This window comes from Passer domesticus, chromosome 5 (genome assembly GCF_036417665.1).
Source record: "Passer domesticus isolate bPasDom1 chromosome 5, bPasDom1.hap1, whole genome shotgun sequence".
Lineage (NCBI taxonomy): Eukaryota > Metazoa > Chordata > Aves > Passeriformes > Passeridae > Passer > Passer domesticus.
In genome coordinates, this window is record NC_087478.1 from 68684288 (window position 1) to 68707285 (window position 22998).

A 22998-nucleotide genomic window follows, 5' to 3' on the forward strand; every position below is an offset into this window, starting at 1 on the left:
AGCATCTAAGCTTTTTCCAGAGCAGCTGGTATGGACCCCTTTACGTTCAGGAAGCAGTGCACAACCATGTGATGTCCCAGTTTTCTCTATAGAAATGGGTCTTGGAAAACACCTCTGGTGCTAAGTAAGCAAGGAGAGAGTATAGGGACATTGCCCAACTTAGGTGTTCCTGTGTCAGACACATTAGCAAATGCCCTTGTGCCTGAAAACAACCAAATAGATATAATTAGGTATTACCAGAATAAAAAAATAATAAAATAAAATAAAATAAAATAAAATAAAATAAAATAAAATAAAATAAAATAAAATAAAATAAAATAAAATAAAATAAAATAAAGTAAAATAAAATAAAATAAAATAAAATAAAATAAAATTATATTTTCTTTTTTGTTTGAAATCTCTTTACTGTAAGGTCTGATTAAAATGTTTCTATTGAAACATTTCTATTGTTCTTTGGCAGGAAAAGCTGTTTCAGACAGAGCAGATCTCACAGAAGAGTGGATTCACTGAGGAAGATTTTCCTGCTGCAGAATGTTTAGACATTTCCCTGGAAAGTAGAAATGCCTCTGACAAAAGGATAGATGCTATGCCACATGTTAACTCAATGCTACACACAAGGAATTCTGCTGGAGAGCCCTGGAGGTGACACCCCAATGTGTCTGGCATTGCCCTGTTGCTTTGTCTTTACAATAAGTTCTCTTAAGCCGCCTAATGAGAACCCACATGAGGCACCCAGAATTACACTCTTATAATGTGGCATATCCATTTTGTTCCATATTTCATTTATTGGGCAATGTAGCTGAGGTTTTGGCTTTCAGTCAAAACCAAGGATTTTCCCAAAAAGAAAAATTGGATAAGGAATTAAAGAAACTCCACTAAGTGATCAAAACACCTCCCAAGCACCATTTTCCACTATTCATATTTGGAAGAACTAAATGCGGTTTTAGTGCAAGGAATAACTGTATGCTAGCCCTAGGGTTATGAACTGGATAAGCTATTAGGAATTTTCCATTTCTGACTGACTGATCTCACATCAGTGTAACTCTGCTCACTTTAGTGGAATTACTTCAGAATTGTTCTGATGGGAAAGAAGAATGAGGTCCTGTGATTCTATAACTATTTCTACTAAGCTGTTTGCATATGCCTGAGAGAAGCAGCTTTTAAGAAAATAGAGTGGAATTTAGAGCCTGTTTTTCATCAGTTCAGTTAATCAGTTTACTTTGGTCTACTGATCACTTCTGCTGCTTTGCATGTGATTGTCCTTACAAGTGAGATCAGTTTTATAGGGAAGAAAACCCTTTATAAATCCAGATGGTATTATTAGAAGAAACAGACAAGTTGGGCACCTCTAAAGGTTTTTAATTTTCATCTTTCTGAAGACAAATTTTAACAGTAATTAATGATTTATTGTTCTATGTTATAGTTTATAAGAAATTACAGGTTGTTGTTGTAAGACCCTAAGATCTTGATTTCTTTTGCTTCTGTCAATAGGAGATTACTACTGACCTGTCTGGCAGGTCCTTGAAGGTTTGCAGAAACTCTGCAAGATCCTCATTTACAACATGACGTATGGTTCCCATCCAATTAGAATCATAGAAATATAGAATATCCTGAATTGGAAGGGACTCACAAGGATCATTGAGTCCAACTCCAGGAGAGTAAGAATAGCAACATGCCAGTGTTTTATGAAGGAGCACCTTGAGCTCCCTGTCCTGGAACAGGATCACAAAATGCAGAGCTGTTCAACAGGGAAGTAGATTTCAGTGCTTACTTGGCTACACTGTGAGTCTGAGGAGACTGAGCAGACAGGCTGGGAAGGGCTTAAGGTCCTTCTCACCACCTCCTTCCTGCATGGAATATTCAGCATATACATGAATAGCAGGATCTCAGCTATAAATTCAGAAGGTGACAGAATAATTGAGGTCCACAGACACCTGTGAAGTCCGAAGCCCCACTTACAGCCAAGCTAATTTCTGTCTTGAAAAAAAGAATTTCAGGATCTTCTCTAGCTGAGTTCTGAATATCCCAATATTGATATGTATTAATATGTCTATTTCAAACTGATAGAGAGTGGGTTTAAATTAGATATTAGGAAGAAATTCTTCCCTGTGAAGGTGGTGAGGCCCTGGAACAGGTTGCCCAGAGAAGCTGTGGCTGCCCCATCCCTGGAAGTGTCCAAGGTCAGGTTGGACAGGGCTCTGAGCAACTTGGACAGTTGAAGGTGTCCCTGTCCATGGCAGTGGGATGTGAACTGGATGAGCTTTAAGGTCCCTTCCAACCCAGGCTATTCCGGGATTCTGCAATAGCCTGTAGGCACAGGACCAGTCATCTATAATGTATCAAAGTAGGGATGGGTTTGAGGGCTGGGATCAGATGTATTTCAGGGTTGGAACAAGACTTCAAGTGGATTTAAGCTTCATGGATTTTGGAGAGGAATAGTTGAACGAACCTAATTCCAGAGGGCTGAATCCAGCAATTATCAATATCCCCAGAGGAAAAGAAGTAGCTACTACAGTCTTTTGATTAACTGAGCATAAAATGAGCCTTCCTTCCCTTACTGTTTTAATTAGATATGAATGAACCAGTTCAAACTACATTAAAATTGACTCCTGACTCCTCTGCATGTAAATTAACCACTAGGTCACAGTTTTATTTTTTTTCCCTGAGAAACAAGTTTTCTCAGAAGGGGGGGATGGCATTTTGAGGTACTCCCACTATATCTTCCTTCATGCCAAAGGTTTCTTACACATGGCTGTTCAAGTGACAGGAGGACTAAAGCCAGGTTAGATGGTGCTCTGAGCAACTTAGTCTAGTGGAAGGTGTCCATGCCCATGGCAGGGGGTTGGAATGAGATGATCTTTAAGGTCCGTTCCAAACCAGGCCATTCCAAGATGTTGTGATTGAACAACCAGGAGCCATGACCCGAGCTGGTTGGTCAGCAAGCACTGGCAGATGTCGATGCTTGGGTGGTCGAGATTACAGCTGCAAAGGGAAGGAGAGCAGGTTTACACGTGTGGGCTCTTTGCCAGCCTAGAAGCAATGCACGGTGGTTTTGGGGGGGGTTAGTGTGGGGGAAAGCCGCGGTTCGGGCGGCTGCTGCAGCGCGGGCACCGCTGCCCTCTGCTGGGTACCGTCCCGCCGGGCACTGCCTCCAGCAGCACCCGCACGAACGGCAGGAACCGGCACCGTCCCTGCTCCTTGAGCTCTGCCACAACCTCAGCCAGCCGGACGCTGCTTTGTGTGCCTCCAGTTCAGGGGCAGAGCAGCGGAGGAACACCTCCTGCAGGGATGGGAGCGCTTTATCGAGAGGGTTGAGCGTGAGCTTCCATCACACCCACCTGCAATCAGCTGTGTCCTGCTGTTATCCCAGAACACCCTCTGGGATGGCAACACAGTTTTTACTTCTTCCTCATGGAGTGAAGAAGGCGTGGATGGCTGTATTTGCTGGGGAGGTGCAGTTGCACTGCAAGCTTGTCCATCCCATGGCTATCCATCCTAGAACTCTGTCTCGGATGAAAGTGACCTGGGGGTTCTCAACAACAGTGGCTGAACGTGAGCTAGCTGTGCACAGGTGGCCAAGAGGCCAATGGCACCTGGCCTGGATCAGCAGTGATGTGGCCAGCAGAGCCAGGGCAGTGACTGTCCCCCTGTCATGGGCACTGGTGAGGCCACATTTGAAATCCTATCTCCTGTTCTGGGCCACTCATGACAAGGATATTGAGGGGCTGGAGTGTGTCCAGAGAAGGGAATGGAGCTGGGGAAGGGTCTGGAGAGTCAGTCATATGAGGAGTGGCTGAGGGGGCTCAGCCTGGACAAAAGGAGGGTCAGGGGGAGCCTTCTGGCTCTCCACAACCCACTGACAGGAGGGTGCAGCTGGGGGGGATTGGGCTCTGCTCCCAGGGAACAAGGGACAGGAGAAGAGGAAATGGTTTCAAGCTGTGTCAGGGGAGGTTCAGGCTGGATATCAGGAAAAATTTATTCAATGAAAGGTTTGTCAAGCATTGGAACAGGCTGCCCAGGGATGTGGTGTAGTCACCATCCCTGGAGGTGTTCAAGACTCAGAGCCCTGATCTGGTTGGCACAGTGGTGATTTGTCACAGGTTGTACTCAATGATCTTGGGAGATCTTTTCCAGCCTGAATGATTCAGTGATTCTGTGAACACTCTCTCTGTCTCACTGCCTCTTGCAGTGAGAATATGTACCCATAAAACCAGCCGCTTTGCATTTTGGCTAGCTGTAGAAAACTCTGTGTGGGCCTATTTCTCCTTTGACAAATCTCAAAGAAAGCCTCACCCGTGAGCTTTAAAATCATGTAAAACTCATAATCAAAGGACAATTTTCAAAGCCTCAGCCTTTTAGATAAATCTGTCCAAGCCTGTTCACCTAATTAATGAACAAAGACACAGGAGATGCAGAGTCTTGAAATGATATGAAAACTAAATTCAGCCTAGCTGGGGAGTCAGATATGTAGAGGGAACCAAAAGTTGCTGTGCAAGGAGTAGTTCTGAGAGTGTACAGTAGTCTGATAAGAGGTCAGAGTTGGACTGCTGTTAAAATCGGTTTTATCAGTATCTGTAAAGAGGGCAGGGATTAAAGAGTACTGCAAAGCTCTTATGGTACAGAATGGAAATAGAGGGACAGATTGAGCTGCTGAAACTCCTGCAAGGAATTGCTAGCTTACCTGAGTAAAAAAGATCAAAATGTTGGCATATTATACAACAGCACAGTGGGGATGGACAGACAGTTCAGCAAAGAAAAGATTCTCAAACATCTGGGAGAAAATACTCAGAAATTGAACTACTCAGCAGGAGAGTGGAATTTGGAAAGCATTCAATGCTGAGAGACTCCAGGGTGATAAGGGCAAAATAGACACAGAGTCATAGAATCGTTTGAGATGGAAGTAACCTTAAAGATTGCCCAGTTCTATCCCCCTGCCATGGGCAGGGACACCTGTCACTATCCCAGGTTGCTCAGAGCCCCATCCAGCCTGTCCTTGGACATTTCCAGGGATGGTGTAGCCACAACTTCTCTGGACAACCTGTGCCAGGGTCTCACTACTCTCACAGGGAACAATTTCTTCTTTATATCTAAAGTAAACCTAATTTGAATTAAGCCATTCCCCCTTGTCACTCCAGGCTCTTGTCAATAGTCTCTCTCCATCTTTCCTGTAGGCTCCCTTCTGGTACTGAAGGCCACAATAAAGTCACCCCAAAGCCTTCTCCTATCCAGGCTAAACAATCCCAATCCTGTCAGCCTTTCCTCACAGCACAGCTGCTCCATCCCTCATGTGGGTCTTTCATAGCCCATAGGATGGCAGCCAGATTATGTATGGATCAGTTGCAGCCTTCAGAGGCAGCTGAAGGCCTGCCCTGGTATTACACCACAGCATTTCCCAAAAAAATGTGGGATACTATGTCTCAGTTTCTCCAGAGGGAAAATAAGGCATGGAAAGGTTAAGTGACTTGCTTTGTGTTGCGCAACCAGGAATGGAAATAGCTCTCAGATCTTTTATTCTTAGCAGCCAGCTGAGGGAACCTCTGCTTGGATCTCAAGGGATTCCTTCCTCCTGGAAAGACTTTCATTTCCAGTAAAAGCAGGGAGGTTGGGTGGGAACAACCCGAGAGGTGCCATGCATTGTTCACATGTTTGCAGCAGTGTGAAATGTGAAGACTGAGGAGCAGGAGGCAGCAGTGCCTGGCCAGGAGAGCAGGAGCAGTTCAGGTGGCCCTGGCAGGGATCCACACAGAAAGCCAAGGGTGACTCAACAATCACGGGGGGCTCAGCCAGGCTGTGCAGGACCTTGCAGCCAACTGGTAGAGAGCAGTGCCATGTCCTAATGTCACCTCAGTGTGGCTGACTAAAGAGCACACATGGCTGCTTAAATCCTAACCCCCCCGCCAAATTCATGGCAGAAAACCTGAAATCCAGCTCAGCAAACCAGTGACTTCTGTGCATAGGGCAAGCCCTATATCAGCTGCATATCAACTGTCCTGGTTTAGGGCAAATTTGGGAGAAAACCTCCAAAAGGGGACCCCCAAAAAGCAAACCCACACGGCCCCTGCCCCCAACCAGTTCGGGAAGAATTTCCTTGGAGAGGACTGGAAAAAACCTGTTTATTTACCAGGCAAAGCACCCCCCAGCACAAAAAAATGAACAATACCAGATGGCAGAACTCATTCACCGCTCTGAAGAAATGACAAATTCAGAAAGTCTCTCCGGTGGGTGGTCACTCTGTTATCAGTCCCTCTGGCGGGGAAAAGGCTGATGCCCATAGTAGGCCCTGGTGGGCTACAAAGTGCAAGCTCTCAGTGTTTCCCCCCATCCCAGTGCAGGTTCGAACAGCTCCTAAAAAAAGGGGAAGAAAAACAGTCCAGGGAACTTCCCTGCCTCAGCTAGGTAAACTAACTAAAAAACACCAGTGCCGTGTTCTGCCCTGTCTGTGCCCAGACACCACTGTGGAGGAGTGAGAGCAGGCTGATAACAAACTCCGTGCTTCTTCTCCCCACCTTCGCTTTCAGAAGCATGCTTGAAGGCACAGATATCCAGCATTAACAGAACACCCAGCTGGGGATACAAGCATCATACTGTCACCCTAGGACAATACTACAGTTTGGGGCTCAGCCACACTAAAGGCATGGGGGCAGAAAGGATAATTAAGATGTTTAATTAAGGTGGTGCTTGGTGAGTTTTGGGAATGAATTTTAGGACATGTTTTCTGGGATTTCAATGAGCAAATTTAAGTGTCCAAGAGATCCCTATATGTATTAAGTACTGTGAGTCTACAGCCATCATTTAACCCTACACAGTGTCACTTTTCTTAACTACAAAATGTGAAAAATGAACCTTTTAGAAACTATTTTGAGTGGTGAAGGGCAAAACTAGGTGTGGGCCAAGGAATTAAGCAGTGGTACTGTTAAGGAAAGGATCAGGAAATTCTTCCTAGCAGTGAGGTCTGAAAGTGTAGCTGGATCTCAAGTGAGACATGAACCCCATGTCACTTGGGTGAGTGAGGAGTGCATGGTCCTTTCCTGCCCTCTTCCCAAGGGAGTGGGGCTTGTCTCCTCAATCTAAAGAAGCCATTCCATCTCTAATTTCCCTTTCCTTTGTTTGAATAGGTTATCTGATATAATTACACAACATTCAAGTGCAGGAGTGCAGGAAGAAGTGATAAAATCAAGAACAGCTTTAATGAGGCTAGAAAAGGAAGAAAAATGGAGTCAACTCAGGGGAACTTCAAGGTCCTTTTGGTGCTATTCAAGCAAAGAAATGGGAATACTGCTAAAACAGAAGAAGCTGGGTGGAGTCAGAAGGTTGATTTGGAGCTAGCAGAGCATTCAGTGGTTTCAGCAGGGAGCCTTAAAATTAGATGTTGTCAGAAACACATGGAGGTAAGCAAACATCCCCTTGATGAGACATGCATCTCTGCCCGCTGTCAGTGATGTGTCTGTTGCAGGGGGAGGGACTGAGGGGAGTGACACAGATAAGGAAGGATGGATGGCCACAGAGGAGCAGCCACATCCACACAGAGGTCTGGCCAAGACTGATGCTGGCCAGGGAGGGGGGCGGTGCTGAGGAGCACAGATCTACACTGAAAGCATCCATTTGCTGCATTCACTTGTATTAACGTATCATTTAAAATTAAACCTGATACAAAGATGGGAAAGAAAAGGAATTTCATCTCCTATGAAGACTGTATGTTAATATCCAGGTATTCCAGTGAAGGAAGCCATTACCTGCTAGACAGAAATTTTGATTTACACAGTAGTTCAAGGGCACTGGACACAGCAATTCAATTTCCAACACAAAGTAATGCAATCAGGCCCACTCAAGATACCCCCAAGCCTAATGGGAAAACAGCACAACCAAACGTTGTCATCACAGCTCTTAAATTAATGGGGAGATCATTCATGTTCTCAGGTGTTCATGTGGGCTGGGCTGGGGGAAAACAGGGTGTCTAACACCAGTGGATGTTCTTGTGTTCTATTTATGACATCATTTACTACGAGTATCTATGTGGTGCATCACAGCTGTATTCATAGCTGGGTATTATTCTGACACAAATATCTCCCTGAAACCTAGATGTATTTCTCAGTCAGCTTTCGGGTGATGATAAAGAAGCCTAGACCTTTCCTGCAGAGATAAGTGCTGCAGTTCTATTTTGGATGTTTCCATTGCTCTATTCCTGCCTCACTTTTACATGCCTTTACCAGGATAAGTAACAAGAGCAGCAGGTTAGGAGTCAGTACCAACACCAGGACCTGAATTCTGGCTCCACAACTCACCTTTTGAAGTGAAATTACTTCCTTTTTCCTTTTTATCTCCCTAGCTAAAACAGGAATAATTTTTGCATCAGGCTGCAGAACTCATGGTCCTTCCTGTATTTTTCTCAGCTATTTCTATTAATTTAAATTATTGTTGCAGCTTAGACCTTGCAGGGGAGTTACTGTTATCTCCAGCCAGAATAAACAAAAATAGGGAAAAAAGAAAATAAAGATATATAACTTTTACCTCTATAGAATATCAGGACAGGCATCTGTTTCCAAAACAGGGAGAGTGTTTAATTTAGAGTGAGCATATGGTCATCAGAGTGCTGCCTAACTACTATCAAAATAGATGTTAAACAAAGATTTCCCTCCCCAATATTTTCTCTGTGACTAGAAAATAAGTAAAGGATAATATCCATGGAATAAACTACAGTTATCACAGTTGTACAGTTTTCCTCTGTTCAACATCTACGATATTTTTGCTTAGTTTTTTTTTTTTGTTTGGGTTTTTTTGTTGTTTTGTTTGTGGTTTTTTGTTTTGTTTTGTTTTGTTTCTTTTCCAATTAAAAATATTTAGAGCTGTTCTTCTATAAACCTAAGAAAGGAATAACTAAGCCACTGCCATTCCCTGCTATCCTACACAACAGGCTAGGTGTAAACTTCTTTATTAGTATTTTGGTTCTGGAACTAACTTTGCAAAAAAGCAGCCAAAGTTCTTGGAAATATTATCAAAGCTTGGGAGAAAAGGAAAGCATTTGGCTCACATCGCTGTTAGTGACAATAATCAATGCCCAGACAAGCACAGCTTCAAAAAATGTGTCAAGAACTCACTTTATATTTTAAACAGACCATGAAGACTTCAAATTCTTCATCTGGAAGAGAAAAAAGAGGAGGGGGAGATGGCGGGAGGGAGAGATTTCCTTCCACCAGGCAGTGAGAGATCACTTCACGCTTCCCTTTGGTAGGTTAGAGGGGAATTGTAAAGCCATCGCATGTGAACAGATGGAGGCAAAGGATCTCAGCTTTCACGGGAGCGGGTTAAAGATCCGACGCCTGGGACGGTGGGCGAGACAGGGCCCAGCAGCAGGGGCTTTCTGCCCCCTGACAGTCAGACGTCTCCAGGCCCGCCGGGGTGGCAGCAATCCTTGGGGAGCACTCAGGCAGGTTCTCAGCAGCCCGGCATCAGCTAAGCCCCAGACTTGTATAGGCACTTCACATTTAGGAGCATGTCTAATCCAATCAGGGGCAGATTGGAAGCTATCCGTGTACCTCCCAGATAGCATATTCTTGTTGGCTTGAAAGCAACCCTCTCCTCCTTAGCCTTCCCCCCTGTCTCCCTATCAGTATGTGCAAGTAGCAGCCTCCCCCCTTGGGCACACAGAGCTAATCCTATTTACTCAGCCCATCAATTTAACAGCTTTAATATTTGCATGGGTTCGATGGATGCAGTTGAAAGGTTTGCGGCTGCCAGGGAGGAGGGAGAGGCTGTGGTGAGCAGTGGGAGGCGGCCTTCCCATGCTGGCCAAAGCAGAAAAAAGTCATTCAAAACCATAAAGGCTGAGGCATGTCTCATGCCCACTCACACAAACACACAAAGCAGACAACACATGTGCAGCCCATTACACACACACCCCAGCAGTGTCACTTTGGTACACCACAGTCCCAGGTACTGCTGCCTGATCATTTCCCTGGTCCCTCTCACGGTGTTGGTGCTGGGGTTGCCAGGAGTGCTGTGGCCTGGTGGGATTGAGCCTGTGTCAGTGTGAGGTCTCTCTCTTCCTTAAACTGGAAGGTGTGTATGGAAGAACAGACAAAGCAACAAACACAGAGGGTGACAAGCACCCCCTAATGAGAGTAGTGACCCTGAGAGACTCCTGCTCACAAGAAAGTGTTGTGGAGGAGCTCAGTCTGATTCTGCTTGATGCTTAACTGTTTCTCAGCTCTCTGTTTATAAATTCCTAAATTGAAATTCCTCTCTTTATCTGTCCTGAGCATCCTTTAGCATCCTTTAGCATCCTTTAGCTATACCTCTTGTGCTCTGGCTATAGATTAAAGCAATCCTGAGGCAAGTCTTTTTAGGATGATTCAAGAATGTAATCAGGAAACTGTTCAGTGCTCCCAGTCTCTTGTCACTGGTCTGCTCCAAGTGATCATGGACTTCAGAAAGAACCAGCACCCACCTCTGAAATCCGTGTGGAGTCTGTGTGCCCCTCCTCCAGCACTTGGGTCTTTACTAATCACTTTATTCCAAATGTGGAACAGCTCTTGGTTTGTCAGTTAACTCACCTGCATGAGTCACACCCGAATTCCTCTCCTCACTATTGAGGTTAAATAGAATTGGAGTGGCTGTTGCCTTTCAGGGTATTGCAGTCTTTGATGTGCAAAGGACATAGATCTGTCTGATATTTCAACCTGGCAATTTTTTTTTTACTTTTAATCTGCTCTTTATTTATCCATTTAGCTCTTGAACTAAATGTGGTTTTGGTTGTGGGTTTTTTTTTTTCAATTTTCTTTTGCTGTTTGTGCTAGAGATCATGTGTACTAAAAAAAAATCTCAAGTTTTCCAATGCCAGCAGGCAGCCAATTTGAGGATTTTCTGTGAGTATCCAGACTTGGGGTCCGTGCCTAAGTCAGGCAGACACATTGCCATCATTCTGAATTAAGGCTGAAATGGAATAAAAAGAGGAAGAGCAGTGAATTCCTCCTTCAGTCATTCCATGTTTCTTAAGACCCAAAATTACTCCTCTATAAGAAATCCCAGTGTTTTGATCTAGTGGACAACACCCTTTTTCCCCAAAGGGCACTGACTTGACAATTCAAGAGGGATACCCAATAGCACTGCAGAGTAAGTCAGATGAAGTGAAGGTCCTTTATTTGTCCTATTAGCAATGGGAGGTTATGGCAAAGAAGAGAACTCAAGAGTGTGCACTTTCCAGCTGCTGGCATGCTGTGAGCCTGACACATCCTAAGAAATTCAGAAAAAATTCTTGAAGCATGAGAATAATTTTTCCCATAGTTCTGCCTCCCCTTTTCCTCCAGGAGGGAGTTCACAAGTGCTGTTTAGGGCTACATCTTGATTTCCCCATTGTCCTTCTCAGCAATATATGTCATCCCTGTATTTTGATGGAAACACAGACACTGTTTTTGTAACAGGTCTGTGTTCAGCCCAATATCCTGGGGTTTGGGTCAGTTTTTTTACTCTTATCCTCCTGTTTTGTTTCTTGGCATTAATTGCTCATACTGTCCTCTTGCTTGGTGCAGTAGGATCAAGTATTCTCTTATTCTGAAAGCATGGGAATGGTTTTGGTAGAAGATTTGGCAGTGCAACTTCAATTAATTGTGTCAGCTGTGGTGGTAATCAACCATTAGGGAGCAATTCACTGGGGAAAGGCTGAGAACTGCACATCAGAAGGTCTGAGGTGGGGAGGCAGAAGATCCAGACCTGGGGGAGAGTGATGTGTCTAGCACAGCTGGATAGGAGAGGACAGATGGGACTGCATGGAAAGTGGGAGCAAGATTCAGGACTCAGAACATTCAGAATGAAGGCAATAACAAGGATGTGTTTTTCTCAGCTGAGATAAAATTACTTTTATCGTGGAAGCCATTAAAAGTGACAGCACTCCTTTCCTTTACTCTGGCTGCTTGTACCCACTGTGCTGTAGTTCTGTGGGATCTCAGGCTGTGACAAGGTCAAGGGAATGGGAGAGCAAACCTGGCTGAAAACAAATCATTTACTATCCTAGGTTTATCTGTCAGTGGATTGGGTTGCAGATCTGACAACCACACAGCTTTTCAAGCAAGGATGCTGGGCACAGGGGAGGGGATGTTGTCAGCCAGAAAGATGGGGAGATCCACATCATTTCCAAAACTCCCTCCCTGGAAGCATCAGGCCAAAACAGCTGATGGATCAGCACTGGAGGCTGGCACCCACCCTGCTGTGTGCTTAAATAGGCTGCAAACAAGCAAGACATACTTAAAGCCTGAGCAGGCCTGGGCAAAACTGAGAAGTGACTTCTCTCCCTCAAGCTGCTGCTCTTCAGAGACTGTGGGTTGCACAAGTCATGGCAGAGCCCACAAGGAGGTCACACAGGCAGTCTGGGCAGGAGGACCTGCAAAAGGTGGTTCACAGGGTCCAACCTCCTCATTTCTGCTCTGAGTATCAACAGTCTGTACCCACCAGCAGCTTCCCAACAGGACAAGCACACATATTCCTGACTGGAAATAACTAAATTGGGCAGGGAATAAAAGCAAAAAGGAATTTTAAAAAAATTAATATTACTAGCTTCCAGCTTTAAACGGAGTGATAGAGAGATACATCCTGGCAGGCAAGATTAGTGAGACAGATAGACAAATTACAGTCAGAGAGATTTAATCAAAAAAGGGGAAACTCCTCAGAGTATTCTTTTCCAAATACTGGCTGGGTGGCTTTACTGAATGAGTACCACAGGAGGTCAGCTAAATCTTCACCTGGAGAAATGGGAAAGGTCTTCCACCAGGGGAGGAGGACTCATCCCAGCTGAGACCTGACCTGGTGTGCTGATGGCAAGAGGCAAACTTTACATGAGTGTTCTGCTGCTGCTGCTTCTGTCTAAGCCCACGATCAATCCCTGCACAGGGAGAGGTCAGGGTGCCATGGATCTCTGAGGCCACACAAAGATTTCATCAGAAGTTCAACACCAGGACATCTTCCCTAAGCTGCATTCAGTCTCCCCTGTCCTGATCAGCTGTCTTTCCTTAAAAGTGACGGCTCTCTCTAGGAGAGGCAGTGTCACACTGGTGAATTGCCCTCCCTTTTTCCAGAATGCTGTTTTTTTTCTCAGGAGCTTTGATGTGGAGAGGTAAGGACCAAATGTCCCACACCCGCCCTGTCGCCTCTCAGCTGCCGCTGCTGGTTTTAGCACCCTGTGGGGTTTCACCTCCTCCAGTGGAGTTAATCCCTCTTCACTCCCATTTCCTTCCATTCCTCCTTTGCTCTCCTCCGTGAGTTTAATTGGAGTCAGATCACACACTCCCCCTCCGGGCTCCTCTTCCCTGGAAGCAGGAACTGGAGTGACCGCGGCAAGCCCCCAGAGAACAGAGACAGTCAGCGAGCCCCCGGCGGCCGCCTTGGTTCTGCTGTAGCTGTGCGCCAGCACAAGCAGCAAATTCCAAGAAGATGCGATCATCAGCAGCTCTGTGAAGACAGGAAAGTGGTTACAAATGCTCTCTGCCTCAAAGAGAGAAGAAACCACAGTCTGGCTGCAGCTGCACCTCGTGCTTTCTGATTAATCTGCTGTTTGGAAACATTCGCTGTGCTACCCGTGCATAGGTGGAGGTGAAAACAAACACACCATGGATGGAAAAAGACTGCTTTATCTCTGGCCAACACAAACAGAGCCTACTTCCAGTGTGGATACAAAGTCCTACAAAAGGGAACAGAGATAGAGGTTTCCTCCTCAGAGCTGTCTACATTGCACATTCAGGGAGAGAAAAATTTGCTAGAGCATATGGCATGACCATCCATGTGAGGGATCTAAGTTTTTAAATGTTAAAGTCCTCAGTGCTTCAAATACAGCATCTCTAAACACTGATGCTACTCAGCAGGCAAGTATGTTCTCATCATCATCATCATCACCATGATGATCATATTTCCTCAGTCTTATGGCCTGAATTGTCTGTGTTTTCATAACGTGCTGCATATGCATCTATTTGCACAAAGAGGAGGGAGCAAGTGTTCACAAACTGCCCTATCATGACAGTAAATGGCAGAATGGTCAAAGTTAAAAGTTCTCTGAAATGTTTAATTACCAGTTCAATGACCAGATTTGCCATACAGCCCATTGCCCAGGTATGGTTCAGTTGGAAATTATTAGGTCGGTTGAGGTGCAAAAAGAAAATATTACTCATAAATCATAGAATGACTTGGGTTGGAAGGATCCTTAAAGATCATCTCATTCCAACTCCCTGCCAGGAGGGACACCTTCCATTATTCCAGGTTGCTCAGAGCCCCATCCAACCTGCTCTTGAACACTTACTGATGCCTCTCTAGCCAATCTGACCCAGCCTTCTGTGCTGTTTAACCAGCTGGAGCTATGTCTTCCCAGCACATCTCCATATCTCCCTGGTGAGTCCCTTGTTCCACGTGCTTTAGGGGAGGGCACATCCCTGAGCTTCTCTCCACACTCCAGTGCTACAAAGCTGAATGGATTCTTTTTCTGCCTCAGTTTGAAAAGGCCACCAAAAATCACAGAATCTGGCTTTTTTATTGATATCTGACATTCCTTATTTTCATTATCAAAAGGTTTTATTGAAGCCTTGAATTTGCCACAGTGGGTATCCTTTCAAAATCTGCCAAGTTTGCTGTAGAAAAAACAGATAACATTACCTTGGTATTTGCGGTATTCCTTGTGCTGCTCTTCCCACTTCAGCGGAAGACTGCTAAGGATGTTTAGGGAAAGGCTAAGATAAATGTTCCTCAATATCAAAATAAACAATAGAGGCTAATGTGCAGATTGTATTTTTCATGCTCATATTGGATTTCAGTTTGTGTTTAAAGGGAGCTGCCCCAGAGCTTTCAGGCTGTGGCTCCCAAGTCCAGAAGGATCAAGGGGCAGAAGTGAGGGAATATTCATGTACACGTGCACATGCAGATAAAAAAGTTTCCCTGCCTAAAGTCTCCTTTTTGGCATGGAAATATGTTGTCAACACTCAGCAAATAATAAATAATAGCAACAGTACAAGAATTCTTCCACAAGATATTTCACCAGCTACAAAAAATACCATAACTATCCACCAGTCTCTGGTCTGGCAGAGTAAAAGGCAGAACCCTAACTTGCTGCACAAGAGGAAAAGAGAAATTCTCCGGGGCAGTCCTTTAGTGGTCCAAAGGGATCATGGTTTTCCTGCTTTGAATTGTGTGCAAGGAAAGAGTGAAGTCCAGAGCCAACCCACTGAGTATTCAGGCCTAGAATTTGAAAAGGCCAGATACTGAATCCTTGATGTTTAGTCCCTCATGTCAGGTTGCTGCTCCCATGCAAGTGTCCAAGGCAGTGGTTGGATGGGGCTCTGAATAACCTGGTGTAGTAGAAGGTGTCCTGGCCCATGGCAGGAGGTTGGAAAGAGATGATTGTTGAGGTCCCCTCCAACCCAAACCACTCTGTGATTCAATGTGTTGCATCAGGAAATGATGAGTATAATATATCATCCTAGCAAAAATCACTTGGGGTGTGGCAGTCTAGGAGAACAAGATTAAGGCAAATGATAGGTACTTCAAAATTCACTATTTCATAGCTAAGTGAACAGACAAAACATGAAATGCTCTTTGTCCTTTCGAACATATAACATGACCTGCTCTATGGCCTAATCCTGGAACTCCCACAGGATGCAATTTGATGCCTCAATTATCCTGCTCCTATTGAAAGGGCTTCTAAGAAGCACCTGATGCGAGACACTCTTGGTACAATCTGGAGCAAAAACAAAGAAAGAGCTGCACAATTCTGGAGGCAGTGGGGCAAAACACAGCCGTGCAAAACAGATTCTCATTTGATCTCTTTCTCAGAAGGCATTATCTCAGAAGCATCTCAGTATGTTAAGGCACTGCCTTGATGGCTTGCTACTCCTGCAGTGCTAGAAAGACTGAGTTGCTGGAGCCTTCTTTCAGACATGTTTCATTCTGCTGTCAAATCTAAGTATTTGGGTTCAGTTTCAGCTGTTGTCACTGCAATGTCACCTGTGGTCCTGCAGAAAAAGCAGGAGACAACAGTAGTAATGGTGGTGCCTCAGCTCCACAGGTTAAAGCACTGCCTGGTTTCTCCTCTCACTTACATGGAAATAACTCCACTGCTTTTAACAGAGTAGCCCTGTCAGCTCCAAGTTGGGTCTGTTGACCTTACTGGGTTACAGGATGGAGCAATAATGACCCCTATCTGTAGTCACAACCCTCTGTTATGGTGGACCTTTGAAATGTACTTAAGGCAAGCTTTGACATGGGAAAACCTGTTGTCTCCCAGGAAACTACAGATACATTTAGCTGCTGAAATTGCTTTAAAAATCCTTTTGCTCTTTTCCTGTCATTGTTAGGAAAATCTCCACAATACCACTGGACATGGACACTTGAGGCCCCCCATGAAATGTAACTTCAGACCAATGTTCCTTTGGGAATATCTGGTGGTATATCAGATGCTTCTTACAGAGGCACCTGGACTTTATTTTTCATCCCCAGCCCACTGATAGTTCATGAGGAAACCATTCCTGAGCTCCCAGGATTTCTGCTAAGACTAAGCACAGGCCTGAAGACAAAGCCTTTGGGATGCATATTGCAGTCCTAGGTATTCTGGTTGAAAAATTCTTCCCTGGCAAGGTTGATGAGTAGGACGATTCTGACATAACAGTTCTTGTAGGATTTTACCTCTAAATAAATCCAAGGCAAACAGGTGCAAAACCAGTCTACTGAACTGGCACAGTCATGTGTCTAGAAGTGAGGAAATGACACTTCCTCATTGTCCAAGGCATGGAAATGGGGATAAAAGGAGGGCAGGTGATTTAACATTTTCCTAGATGATGCAGAGTCTGTCCCCTTTCTTGCCTGGCACATGAGTTCAACCATTTTATTTTTTACTGCTGGACCACAGTGTTACAGATAACCAGAGTGTAAACAACATTCTTTTAGTGCAGCTTTTGTCTCTTTTCTGTAGGATGGAAAGTCTTGTGAAATCAGCCTCTGTCATGCCAGGCACTGAAGAAAACACTGTGTTGAAAAAAGTGCCTGTTCCCAGGCTTTCAGACTAAATAACACCAGACCAAAGGTGAGGGGGAAGCAGAAGCCTGGACAAGGGATTTGATGGATTTCCTGCAGCAAGTCCCATGCCCAGGGTGGAAATGAGTCCAAACATCTCATACCTTGCTTGTAACAATCAGGGTGAAGCTGCTCCCCAGCCCACCTTGCACTGATCAGGTCATGATTTTCCTGCCTATCGCTGTAACACACAGCCAGGTTTACAAGACATGAAAATTATGGCTTCATAAAATAATATGATCTAATTTCTATTTGCTGGCCACTCTTTTGTATATTCAGGATTACCAGGATTCAGGATAACCTAAGAAGAACTGCACATGTTCATTTTGCCTCACTTCTGAAATCCTGAGTGTGTTTGTCCTTAACCATAATTCTTTCCACAGCCTTGCTCTTACTGACCTTATCTGAGGCTGTCAGAATAGGAGTTTAAAAACAAAGGTGTAGCCAGTTTTCTTTCCTTTTTATACAGCTTGACAGGGTTAAAATGCAGAACACAGACCTAACTTTCACAAAGTGCTGTGATTGCCTTGTCTGCTTTATACTGTTTTATGCTAAAATCCATAGACCATTCTAATTTCAGAGGAAACAAGGGTGCTGCCCACCATTCCACAGCAGGAGGGGTAAAAGCACAGGTAGGCTGATATTTTTTTACCAGATTTATTTGTGCTAAAGACTCTTTTTGAGGATTTTGTGCCATTGGAGTTGTTTTCACCTACAAAGTTGATGCTGGGGTTGATATGTTGTTATTCTCAAGCATGTAATGAGGACGAGCAAAAGAAGTTTGAAGGTGACTCAGATGCCATTTTCTGTACTGTATCTAGTGTCAGTCACAGACATCATGCTCTGCTGGCTGCCTGAGGACTAGGAAGAAACAGTCTTCACAGCTCCTATGATTTATCACCCACACAGTAAAGTTTAATTTCAGTTTTGAAGTACTGACACTGCCCTGGCTGAAAAAGAAGGAGGCTGGACAAGCATGCTTATGCTTGTAGTGGTATTGGAAAATTTCTCAAGTACCTGTGGGCAGGTGTGGCTCACATACTTGGGTTAAACCAATCGCCAGATCTAGGGTCAGGAAGGAATTTTGCCCTAGGTCACATTGGCAGGGACTACTGTGTTGTTTTTGTTTCCCTTGCTTCACAGTGTGAGTTGTGGTTGGCTTCCTAGATTATCTACTGACATCTTAAGAAGTGCTAATGACCCAGGTTTTAGGTCCATAGGTGGAATTGTAGATCCAGCCCTGCAGGTCTCAGGCCGCCTCAGAGAGTGACTGCAGCCGCTTTGGGCCCCTGTGCAGAGACTCCAGCACAAGGCATCCTCGGGGCTCTCAGCATCCTTCAGATTGTCCTGTGGTGTGGGCATCTCCACCTAACAGAATCCCTGTAAGTGTGCAATTTGGAAATCTGGGCATGTTAGAACTCTCTCAGGTTGCTTCCCTGTGCTGCAGCAGGTTTTCAGATTGTTTTGGGTGATGGAGCACCTTGTGATGAGTACTGGGATATGGATGGTACCTGGAACTTGTCAGCCTGCAGGATGCTTATGATTGCAATGCCCCGGAGTTGCGGATGTGGGTGACCTTTCCTGGGTGGCACAGCACTGTCATTTGGTTTCCTGTGTTGCTGGGATGGGGCAGTATTGGTACTGTTCACTTTTTTTAGTGGCATTGAAAATACTAGAAGGTTTACATTTAACAATTACTGTTCCCCATACCACTTATGTGGGATGACTGGAATCAGATTAGGGGCATGGTTGCACCATCCAAGAAAGCCAGAATGAGAGAGCATCACTTTGGAGAGATGGCAGTCTCATAAGCAGGCACTCCTCCCTTTTAATGAAAGCACTTTGGCCATAATTGCACTGTTAATTAATTTCAGATATGTTGCTGCATCTGAATTTCCCAACTAACCAGTGATTAAAACAACAAGTCGCCTGGGGAATGGCTTGTGTGATGTTGGTATTAATAGGATGAAAACAACCAGAAAGTTAGGGGCATTCTCCTGAGGTACTGAAAACCCTTAATGAGACCCTTAATTATGCAATAACTTCTATGCAAGCAAACACATGCCTATTATCGTTATTATTGTGCTGATAGTTGATATCCCACTGACATGAACAATTTAGAGAATTCCAAGTATTATGCAGCACTCCTGCCAGCTCGGAATAGGCTGACACAGCTACAGCTACCTATTTAAGAAGATTAGCCTGATTTTATTTGCATAAGAATTTAAGCGACAAAACCACTTGCCACACCCAGGAAACGATCATTAAAAATTAATTAATGCACATTCTTTTATTAGCTGTGTGGTTAACTTCTGAGTTCTACAGTCAATGCCAAATCCAAAGTGAGATGCCCCGGAATATCTTTCCGTAGGTTTTCCAGATTTTTAGTATCACAGAATATGCTGAGTCGGAAGGGACTTATCAGGACCATCAGTCCAAGAAATGTTTCATTTTCCAGTCGGGGGGGGGGGGGGGGGGGCGGGGAGCTTCTCGAGTACAATGTACATAATTATTCTTAAGTGGGCATCCCCTAGGAATGATGACAAGCAAATATTTTCCTGTCTTGTGTTACCTATATACAACTCCAGCAGTTCTGCATGTCTGTGTTGGCCATTAGTCTGACACATCAGGCTAAAGAAGCCGTAATACATGGGCTTCACTCTCAGTTGAGGTTCTCCTAGTCCAGAGAGAGGAGCCCTCCAGGAAAGGCAAGGTATTTCATTACGGCATCTTCTGCCGAACAGAGGGTGATTGCGGAGGAGAATCCATCCCAGCAGCTTGAGCTTCAACAGGCCAGTGAAGGAAGAGAAGGAGCCAAGCCCGATGGAAAAGAGAACATGGAAAACGTGCCTTTTTAAAAGCCTCAGCCACGGGCTGTTGCTTTGGGATGCGGGAAAGGGATCTGCCCCGGCACCGCGGCCCGCGCGCGGCCCCTGCCGGCACCGCCAGCAGCTGCGCCGGGAGCCTGCCGGGAGAGTTGGGAACGTCTTGGAATCAAGCAACGGCCTGGCTGGGAAGAGAACTCAGACACCTGCCGTGGGCAGGGACACCCTCCACTAGAAAAGGTTGCTCAGAGCCCCATCCAGCCTGGTCTTGAACACTGCCAGGGATGAGGCCTAGTGGTATTTCAAAATATCCAGGACAGAATCATAGTCTTTATTTTCTTTTCTCCTTTCCCCCAAAACTTAATTGCATGGCCATTGAAATACTGGAAAGAGTTTTATGTTAAGACTTTAAAAATTTTTAAAGTGGCTTCAGCAATTATTGGCAGACATTTTCCAAAATATAAAAGGATGCCTGAAGGAGGTTCACCCCTCCCCACAAAAGGGGAGCAGCAGCATTCCAGCCCAGATCCCCCAGAGATGGGAGAATGAGATGCAAAAGGTACTCCAAGAGAATTATAGAATGGTTTGATCTGGAAGGGACCTTAAAGTTCCCCTTATTCCAATCCCCTCCCTGGGGGATGCCACTTATCCCCTGCCACTATCCCAGAGTCCCATCCAGCCTGGCCTTGGACACTTCCAGAGATGGGGCAGCCACAGCTTCTCTGGGCAACCTGTGCCAGGGCCTCACCACCCTCAGGAGGAATTTCTTCCTAATACCCAACCGAAACCTACTCTGTCAGTTTGAAGCCATTCCCCCTTGTCCCGTCACTCCAGGCCTTTCTGGATAAATAGTAGTGGTGACAACCCTTTTCTAAATTGCCTGTGTGGCACTTCCATAAGTATGTTAGAGGAATCAGACTGAAAAGCACCTATAAATGAAACTGCACCCAAAGCAGCCCCTGATCACAGTGATGGCACTGTCTGGCCCTATGTCTGAAGTGCGTCGTTGAGGTGAATCGTACCTCAGGAGTTTCCAGCCTTTCCCAGCCAGGAACTGCACACCAAAATATGTATGTGCCAGAAAACATCACAGCAAACCACACCTTGGAGAGGCAGGGAAGAGGTGCCCTGGGGCACAATCAGACACAGAGGTACCAAAGGGATGACTGAGGGTCCCTATTCCATCATGGACTGAGGCAAGTCTGGCTGGGCCTGTGACTTGTTACCAGGGTGACCTGGGAATGGTTGCTCTCACCTATCCTTCCTTGCCTCTTCCTGGAGCAAGGGCTTCAGATTGTTCAGCTGCCCCCATGCAATCACATCCTTGATGCTGGTCATGCTGTGAAGCCACGTGCTTGCAGAGCTTGTGAACCAAAGGTGCTTTTGGTTTGTGGTCCCAGGCAGTGGCAGGGACTGGCTGTGGGACTTACACAAGATACTACCAGGTACATCACCGACCTGCCCATACATTCAGCAGCTCTTCTTGACACTCACATGGCAGTTGGGGGATCTAAAAGTAATCAAGTATCTGACCTGAGCTGATTTCCAGGAGACCAGAGCACCAGCATTTGTGCAAATTCTTCAAAAACGTGTCTGAATGTTCAGGGAAAGTAAAACTGTTATTGTACAGAGACCTTCCTTCCCAAGCCCAGGAATCGTCACGTTCATGCAAGGAACATTTGCATTTCTGTTTCCATGTCTAAGCCTCTTGTGTGTGGCTGAAGGTTTACTTCCAAAGTTGTCAAGTTTGTGATTTATATGGAATGTAAATTCACTTCCTTGTCAGCCTCAATCTCTCAGGGAATGAGAATGGGAAAATGGGAAAACACTCCACAGTGGTAGGAAGAATGATGAAGAAAGACCACAATGTCCTTTTATCACTGAAGCCCTCAGTGCTCTTCTTGTTAGTGGTGTGGCACAGGATTCAACATTCAGGAATTTAGGGCTCCATACTTGTCTTGCCACAACATTGTGCATTAATTTAAGGAAATCACTTAACATGGAATCTTCTTCTCACAGCAGCTCATAGGAATCTTGCCATGGAACTCAGTCCTTTAATAAAGGAAAATGTAAAATGTCTTCTGTTTGACATCAGAAAGGAAGCACTTTGGAGTGAGATTGCTTTGATTGTTGGTGGACCTTTACTCCACCATGGAACAAGAATAAGAGCTATATAATTGAATGAGAGAGACAATTTAAGTCTCTGATTATGGGAAAAGAAAAAAAAATGTTTACCTTTGCAAAGACAGCTGGCACACACCTCACAAGCTTTCCACAGACCATGAGCCAGAAGAGAGAAACAGGAGTGCAGAGCCCTGCAACCAAGGAGCCAGATTGGTGGCAGATAGGGCAGACTGATTTAATGTTGCACAGAGGTCAAATCAGAAACTTTAGCATCAAAGAAAGGAGGAGTGCTGCGAAAGCCCAGTGCTCAGAAGTAGCACTTACCAGAGGTATCATATAAACTTAACCCTGCTGTCGTTACTCCTGTTGGAAAGAAGGGAGGTGAAGGCCACGACCTGTGAAGCAGAGGTCAGATGTTACAGACCATCAGACAAAGGAAGTGACAATGGGGAAAGGTTCTTCTCTGAAGCACTACCAGATGGTGGCTAATCTCAGTCAGGGGAGAAGGCATGGCCACCAAATCTACACCGGCTCCCTGAACCTGACACTCAGGCATTGTCAAGGGAAAAGACTGTTCTTCCAACTGTTACAAGACAGACTATGCAATGCAACCCATCCAGTTAATCACAGTGCTGTGCTGATCTGGGACAGAATTTTCCAGGATCAGACATACAACATGTATTTGCTTGTTAATTGTTTCTGTACAAAAGCTGGAATATCAAATACTCTGAAAATTTTTACCTTGGTGGAAATTTTTCCTCCTGACTCTCTGATTATTTGTGAAAATATCTAAATATCTTTGTCTCCTCATGTAGAAGAAAGCATAGTTAGATGGTATGAACTGGCAGAGCTCTGGTATCTGTACTGGAGTTTGTCCTGGAGACTTCTTTCACAATAGTAATGGTGAAAATGTTGTCTTTGCATTCAGCTGCAAATCTGCTTACAGATTTACTAAGGAAGTTCTGCTAGCTGAGCTCAAATAGGACTCCAGCATTTCCATGTCTGTCCTGGC

At 45.0% G+C, this 22998-nt stretch overlaps 1 long non-coding RNA gene across 2 annotated transcripts in view; it reads left to right on the forward strand.

Moving 5' to 3' along the window:
* Positions 1 to 22998, forward strand: part of LOC135300864 (uncharacterized) — a 55193-nt gene that overhangs the window by 26474 nt on the left and 5721 nt on the right. For both annotated transcript variants that reach the window (XR_010362626.1, XR_010362625.1), the window contains 2 exons: positions 461 to 642; positions 7116 to 7388. This is a non-coding gene — a long non-coding RNA (uncharacterized LOC135300864). The remainder of the gene's footprint in view (positions 1 to 460; positions 643 to 7115; positions 7389 to 22998) is intronic.